General features: G+C 45.6%; 1 long non-coding RNA gene across 1 annotated transcript; it reads right to left on the bottom strand.

Moving 5' to 3' along the window:
• Positions 1–5,713: 5,713 nt before the first annotated feature.
• On the bottom strand, positions 5,714–6,578 carry LOC123100055 (uncharacterized). The gene is made up of 3 exons (XR_006448341.1): positions 6,439–6,578; positions 6,016–6,355; positions 5,714–5,920 (listed from the first exon to the last, which is right to left on the bottom strand). It is a non-coding gene; the product is annotated as an uncharacterized lncRNA (long non-coding RNA).
• Between the last annotated feature and the right edge of the window lie 2,056 nt (positions 6,579–8,634).

Raw genomic sequence — 8,634 nt, 5'->3', positions numbered from 1 at the left:
TTTTTAAAAATATTGAAATTATGAACATTTTTTGAAAATTTAAACAATTTTGAAATCCTAAATTTTTTCAAAAATTTAAAGAAATTTCGTAATTCTAAACTTTTCGAAAATTTAAACAAATTTTAAAATTCTAAACATTTTTTTGAAAATATAAACATATCTGGACGTGGTCTGGTGGGTGGGGACGAGTGTCAGGACCAGCATGGCTGCCTTCATGCACCCTGTCTGGGGTGCATGAGACGAGCATAGCCGAGGGCCCTTTTATGCATCAGATGAGCATAGCCCATGTGAGCTCATGCACCCTACCAAACAAGCAAAAGTGGGTCGGATTGGGAACTTTTACCCTCATGCACCCTACCAAACACACCCGAAGACGCTGCCGCAAGCGCCTGTTGCGTTCCGTGTCAGAGAAGGCGCGGCTTAGGAGCTCCCTAAGGCCTTGTACAATGCAAAACGCTTAGGAAAAATGCTTAGAGAAATAAAACAGTCTTTTTTTAGTATCGGCGCTTATTTATATTATATAATATAGACGCTTAATTAGGCGTCTTTTCTGTAAAAATAGATAATGATGCTTCAGAAAACTCGGTTTATTTTTCTAAACACCCCCTTAAACACCTAGTAGCATTGTACAAGTCCTAAGCACCGTTTAGGAATTGACCTGCCAGCCGGTGGCCGATTTTGATCACGGTCTGCCCCGGCCCGCTTTAGATCGGATCGGCTGGTAACCTGGCCTAGATGGCCCACCTGTAGATCTCCCCGCAGCAGTTTTTCCTTTTTTTCTCCGAACAAAACCCAACACTAGTAGGGCTAATTTTTTTAAAATAATACATTTTTTAAAAAAAATTACAGAAATAATACGCAAAAAAAAGATTTTTCAAAAATAATACACCATCGGCCTACTGCAGGCCGACAGAGCCCAGTCGGCCCACAGCAGGCCGACTGGAGGCCCATCAGTTTGCTGCTGGCCGATTGGGCTGTCGGCCAGCAGATTCAAGCCCAGTCGGCCTGCAGTTGGCCGACAGGGCCCAGTCGGCCTGCAGTACACCGATAGGCCTGTAGTGGGCCGACTATGCTCAGTTGGCCTGCTGTGGGCCGACTGGTGCATGCCTATTTTTAAAAATACACGCGAATATTTTTTAAAAGTATATATTTAACACGTTATGAATACATGGTAACATTTCTTCAAATACATTTTTAATGGAAATACCATTTTTTTAAACCACACAACATTTTTTAAAATGCTTTTCTGAAATTTTCACAAACTTTTTTTAGAAACACGCGAATATTTTCTTAAAATGTCATGATCCATCTAAACATTTGTTAACCCACGTGATATGTGAGTATATTGATTGTAATATCATCTTATATTATGGGATGAAGGGAGTACCATTTGTAGAATGTCATGGATATTTTTTGGAAACACGAGAATATTTCCAGCAAAGGTGACGTACATTCATTTAGTGGCACGAACCATTTCTTATCATATTTTCCAAAAAAATTGCATGCATTTTTTGAAAGGCGGGAACCTTTTTCCATTGTGATGAACATTTGTTTTGAAAGTTATCGACATTTCCAAACTGCGCTTTTCCCGCCACCCATTTCCCGCCACCCATTTCCCGCCATTCATTTCCCGCCACCCATTTCCCGCCACCCATTTCCCGCCAAACAATTTCCCGCCACCCGTTTCCCGCCACCCTTTCCCGCCATACCGCAGTCGTTCTTTCCCGCCATTTTCTCGTCTCTATCTATAAAACCCCCTTCAGACGGAGCTGGATAAGCATTGCAGTGTAGTGCAGTTGAGATGTCCCATTATCCTTTCGATCGTAGTTTTCACCCTGGGATGAGCAGGACTCTTCTGAGGCTAGCTACCGATTTCAGGATGGATAATAGGATAGTTCCATGGGACGAACTCACCGGTAGTGACACCATAATGAATGAGTTGGCTCACCAATTACGTAGTTCTGGGTGGCCTGAAAGGACCTATGAGGAGGTACGTAAAGAACTTCTTAGGTTGCATGACAGGTGGAAGAAGGTAGTGGTGCCGAAGAGTGAAACTTTCAGAAGGATTGCAGCAAATAATCCATGTTTATGGACTGAGGAGAGCGAGGACGAAGATGATATCTTCATGCCGCCGCTTTCGGATTCTGCATCGTCGATGGGCAAGAGTTCTTCATGATCGAAGGGCAAGGTTTCTGCATCGTCGAAGGGCAAGAGTTCTTCATCATCGAAGGGCAAGGTTTCTGCATCGTCGAAGGGCAAGCGTTCTTCATCGTCGAAGGGCAAGAGTTCTGCATCGATCGAGGATGACGATGATGACTTCATGTAGTTTTTATGCTGTATGTTGTGAGTTCAGTTACGTGCCATTTAATTTGGATGTAGTTCTATCTAGTTATTTGTAATGTCTCGTTGTATGAATATTATGTTCTATCTAAATATGATCTTGTAGAGTAGGCATATGTCTCGTACATAAGTACATAGTCATTTGTCTCATACATAGAATAGACATAAGTTCTCACACAGAAATAGATGGTAATGTCTCTACTGATAAATAGGAGCGGCAATGACGACGTCTGGCCTGCCGGGGAGGCGGATCTCGAATGACAAATGCATCACATATAACTCGGTTTCCTGTAGCAATGCAACTGAACAACCCTTTTCCATTCCCATTCGCTCAACATTTCTTGAATCTTGCCATCATCAGTTATGTCAATCAATTTTCTTTCCCCAGGGCCATCTGAATGCTTCCTGCTGACGTAGTACACAAAATCGTCTTCCTTCAACCCCTTCTTCAACATGAATTTAGTCTTCAACCAATCAAAAGTGAGGTCCACTTCACTAACTTGCACAACACTTGGAAACAAGCCTTGGACATGAACAATAGGGCTAAGCACCCACTGAGTACTCTCAGCCATCTGCAACACACAAATCGCATTGAGTACGTACCCTACCCCTTAATATCCCCACTAACAAATATTAGACATGTCTATATATTACGAAGCTATATATTACAGAATATTAACGGAGCAACTAATACAATTCACCCTCCTACAATTATATTACGAATATTTGCCGTAGCAACTACAAATATTGACAGATTAATTAGTTGACATCTAAATATATTAACAAAAACTACCGGAGCATGTACGAAAAATAAAATGTGGGCTTAAATATACCCTTGAAGCATGCGTGCGAAGGATGAAGGACGAACGGCGGCCACCAAACTGCCGGTGCTCCGGCTCGAACGAAGAACGACGAACAACAGCTTCACCTCCACCACAGTGCTCCAATTTACCACCAGCACACTGCAATGCTTATGCAGCTCCGTTTTTTAGGGGGTTTTATAGGTAGAGAGGAGAAAATGGCGGGAAAGAACGGCTGCGATATGGCGGGAAAGGGTTGGCGGGAAACGGGTGGCGGGAAACGGGTGGCGGGAAACGGGTGGAGGGAAACGGGTGGCGGGAAACGGGTGGCGGGAAACGGGTGGCGGGAAAAAGTTGGCGCGAACATATGACGATGATGACTTCATGTAGTTTTTATGCTGTATGTTGTGAGTTCAGTTACGTACCATTTAATTTAGATGTAGTTCTATCTATTTGCTTGCAATGTCTCGTTGTATGAATATTATGTTCTATCTAGATATGATCTTGTAGTTCCGATAACAGAGTACTAAAATAGAGTAGGCATATGTCTCGTACATAAGTACATAGTCATTTGTCTCATACATAGAATAGACATAAGTCTTACACAGAAATAGATGGTAATGTCTCTACTGATACAGATACATAGAAGCGTCAGTGACGACGTCTGGCCTGGCGGGGAGGTGGATCTAGAATCGGGGACCATCCCAACCTGTCGGGTGCCCTAACGTGACGAGGAGGAATCTCAGACTCTCCCTGGTCATGCTGTGTATCCTGTGTGGGGCCTGGTGGAGGAGTCGAAAACATGTTCATCCACTGGGTGTGCTGCGACATCTGAGCCTGTATGTTGTCCTCGGGATGTTGATCACTCCCCCACGTATCATGTGATGCTGACATAGACGCCTGATATCCATAGGCCCCTACGCAATGGAACGGTTCATCATGAAGAATGAGGTCGCGTCAATTAATATTGAAAACAATAAATATGAAGACACATACCTGCTGGGTGTGACGTCTGCTCTGGCTGAAACACGAAACTGGACGAGGGACCCTGCTGCTGTGGCTGTGGAGAAAACACGAAGCTCGACGAGGGACCGTGTTGCTGTGGCTGTGGAGAAAACACGAAGCTCAACGTGGGACCATAGTGCTGCGGGTGCCACGTAGAATTGCCAGGTTGGTCAGGACGGGGTGGCCTGGACCGTGTTGCTGTGGCTGTGGAGAAAACACGAAGCTCGACGTGGGACCATAGTGCTGCGGGTGCCACGTAGAACTGCCAGGTTGGTCAGGACGGGGTGGCCTGGTTGTCGGCTGCTGTGCTAGGCGTGGACGTGGTTGATGTCGTTGCATGGAGTGACGCGGCTGCTCCTGCTCGTGCTGAACAACATCGGTTCTCCGGGTGCACGTGATAGCCTCGTACACAGTCTGTATCTTATTCTGAATTCTTTCCAAGAAGGGCTGTACCACTGGACGATGTTGAAGAAGAGGTCCAGACGATAGTGATCGTCCAAAGGTGGTCACGTCGTCGTACAGTTCGCGTGTCAAGGTAGCCTGCAAATTTCCATGACGATTAATAATGTCTGTCTTTTGCACGTCAAAGTATGTGACAACATTACGTAAAGAAAAAATATCTTACCGCGTACTGCCTAGAGCCCGAAGTATCATAGCTCGGGTACATATCCGACGGAGTAGGATCCGGTAACTCCTCTGGGTGGGAGTACTCAACAATGCGTAACCGTGTTCCGGTCATGTAGCGCCGCAAATAGAGATTGAATTGATCGAGATCGAAATTGTGATTCTCGTGCCATAGATTTGTGTTTGCTGTCTCCCATTCTATAACATACGGCTCTAGTCTAACTAGCCAGTCAGCAGTTGTCCTGTTCATGCCCTTCCTTGTCGTCCTAAAATTGTGGTGTGTGTTCAACAATTACCTAAAGCTTCGAATGGAGTACTATGAAAGAAAATGCAACATTGAAAAACTGGTTAATACCTGTGGATGTGTGCTGGCACCGGGTTCTCTATAGGGGGAGGTAGCTCCAACTGCAGAAGACCAAATTGCCTCATAACCCTCTGTTGTGCCATCTCCTCGACGAAGACATCGAAGATGATCTTCGATTTTGTCATCCAGTAATCTCGGTCCCTTGTGCATAGCACAGACATACCAGCAGGGTATCTCGCTTGTATGGCTGCTTCCGTGTAGGGCTGCGAGATGACCCCGGTGTACGCATCGAACTGCTCGTTCAATGCTGTGTACGCCTTCCTGGTCTGATCACTAGCAAAGCGTCTCTGCAGAGAATAAAAGTTAGTAGCCGCTCGCATCGATCGATCTCTTGTGCAGAAAAAGTTGCATTAAACTACAACACGGTGCATACCTTGCGACGAGTCCAACACAGACCGAAAGTAGGCATGTCGATGCCCTCAACATCAAACATGGCGTCTATAGGCTCATGAACCCGTACATCTGGTCGCCCTATAGAGAACCTCTCCCACGACCACAGCTGTAGGAATAGAGGGCATCCAAGAAGGGCTGGCTTTCTCGATGTAAGCTGGCAACCGTTGCACATACCTCGGTATGTAGCCGCTAACACCGCCGAACCCCAACTCCTCCGTCTGATCTGATCCGCCGTCTGAGCGCTCGCTATCTCGAGTGCCATAGGGATGTAGAGGGCGCTAATAGTGGTGACATGGTTCTCCGTGAACATCACCTTGCCGAAAAGCCACAGTAAGTAGGCCTCGAGGCTCCGAGTGATCTGTTCCGCAGTCAAGGGCGCCCGGAAGTTCTGGATCTGCATTAAGCGAAGAGAAAGTTTTAGTAAGCCGCAATTATTTTCTATACAACTTTATGCGCGATAACTTGAAGAGAATAGGTAGGGGAAATTACCCGAAAATTTAGCAACCACTCATACTTAGGTCCGTGATGCTCCCATACCGGATCGGGAGCATCCGGAAAAACACCGTGAAAACGTTCTGTAAGAGCTCGCTCCCAACCAGCCGGTGCGTCCAACGGTCCTACGGCATGACCTGCCAACGGTAGTCCGAGCAAAAGTGACACATCCTCCAGAGTAGGAGCCATCTCTCCCCATCTGAAGTGAAACGTGTGGGTCTCTGGCCTCCAACGGTCCACTAAGCAGCTCAGCAAAGACCCATCGATGGCGATGCATTTCTCACCCGGGATAGACTCAACCAGACGCGCGAAAGGTAAAAGGCCGGCCCATTTCAACCTTCATCAGAGAACTTTTCAGTTCCTGTCTCCCATTTCAACCATTAATATGCATGTCAGTGTGCAAATTAATAAAGCACGTACCGCTGAAGCCATCCTGAGTGTATCTTCCAGTTTTCCTTAGGAGTGCGAGTGACGAGAGGCTCAAGCTTGCGCTCATACCATATCGCACCACGATGACCCTTATCAATGCCCCCATTCAGCAACCACAATCCCGACATTCCTGCACTTACAAAATTCAGAACAAAGTGCCACACTTAATAAAAATTCAGAACAAAGTGTCACACTTAATAAAAATTCATAACATAGTGCCACACTTAATAAAAATTCATAACATAGTGCCACACTTAATAAAAATTCATAACATAGTGCCACTCTTAATAAAAATTCATAACATAGTGCCACACTTAATAAAAATTCATAACATAGTGCCACACTTAATAAAAATTCATAACATAGTGCCACACTTAATAAAAATTCAGAACATAGTGCCACACTTAATACAAATTTCAGAACATAGTGCCACACTTAATACAAATTTCAGAACATAGTGCCACAACACACTTAATATAAATTCAGAACAAACTAGTGCTAGCTTAGCTTCTTCCTCTCGCCCTTACTCCTCTACTGCCTCTACCTCCTCTTCTTCCCCGGTTGCCTCGTCCACGCCCAGTGACGAAAGTGGGACAATTAGTGTCCCTATGGCCAAATTCATTGCATAGAATGCATTGCCTAGTCGGACCTCCTGCTTCAGATTCATCCATATCATTTCGGATGCGCTGACACTGCCGTCTGCCTCTACTTGTACGCATATGCTCTGGGTTTGGAATGTAACGCCTATCGGCGGGGTTGACGCTGTTGAAATTACCCATTGATCGAAAACCCATCAGCTCACCTGTCCAGGTATTGAGGACAGCCTCTTTCAGAAAATATGGAGACACAAACGATATTGCGTCCATTCCAAGCTCGGCCCCACCGAAATTTCATATCCGGAGCCACCGAGTTCAGTTGACATAGCCACTGCCAGAAACCCTAGTCTTTTTAGTCTCACCGATAGGGATCTCGGTCTCACCGAGATGGGATTGTAATCTCTCCGTTTCCCTTCGTAACGTTTCGGTCAAACCGAGATGAGCGATCGGTCCCACCGAGATTGCAATGCAAACACTCTGTTTCCTTTTCGTAACGTTTCGGTCAAACCGAGATGAGCGAATCGGTCCCACCGAGTTTGCCTGACCAACTCTCTGTTAGTCTATTACCAAAATCGGTCTCACCGAATTTGTGTAATCGGTCTCACCGAGATTACGTTATGCCCTAACCCTAAAGAAATCGGTCCCACCGAGTTGACGTGTCGGTCCCACCGAAATGCCTAACGGTCACATTATGAACCAAATCGGTCTGACCGAGTTCTTTGAATCGGTTCCACCGAGTTTGGTGATTTGTGTGTAACGGTTAGATTTTGCGTGGAGGCTATAAATACCCCTCCACCCACTCTTCACTCGTGGAGAGAGCCATCAGAACATGCCTACACTTCCAACATATATTTTCTGAGAGAGAACCACCTACACTTGTGTTGAGGTCAAGATATTCCATTCCAACCACATAAATCTTGATCTCTAGCCTTCCCCAAGTTGCTTTCCACTCAAATCTTCTTTCCACCAAATCCAAATCCTGTGAGAGAGAGTTGAGTGTTGGGGAGACTATCATTTGAAGCACAAGAGCAAGGAGTTCATCATCAACACACCATTTGTTACTTCTTGGAGAGTGGTGTCTCCTAGATTGGCTAGGTGTCACTTGGGAGCCTCCGTCAAGATTGTGGAGTTGAACCAAGGAGTTTGTAAGGGCAAGGAGATCGCCTACTTCGTGAAGATCTACCCTAGTGAGGCAAGTCCTTCGTGGGTGACGGACATGGTGGGATAGACAAGGTTGCTTCTTCGTGGACCCTTCGTGGGTGGAGCCCTCCGTGGACTCCCGCAACCGTTACCCTTCGTGGGTTGAAGTCTCCATCAACATGGATGTACGATAGCACCACCTATCGGAACCACGGATAAAAATCTCCGTGTCAACATTGCGTTTGCTCCCTCAAACTCCTCCATTTACCTTCATATGCAATTGTTTTACATTCCGCTGCTATACTCTTAGAATTGCATATGTATGTTGATTGCTTGACTTGTGCTAAGTTGCTAAAATCTGCCAAGAACTAAAATTGGGAAAAAGGCTAGATTTTTATTTGGTCAAGTAGTCTAATCACTCCAACAATCTACCTGCTCCTTCCTCGCAAGT

Source organism: Triticum aestivum, chromosome 4D (assembly GCF_018294505.1).
Source record: "Triticum aestivum cultivar Chinese Spring chromosome 4D, IWGSC CS RefSeq v2.1, whole genome shotgun sequence".
Lineage (NCBI taxonomy): Eukaryota > Viridiplantae > Streptophyta > Magnoliopsida > Poales > Poaceae > Triticum > Triticum aestivum.
Note: the sequence above shows the minus strand (reverse complement) of the source record. Positions and strands in the feature narration are given on the sequence as shown.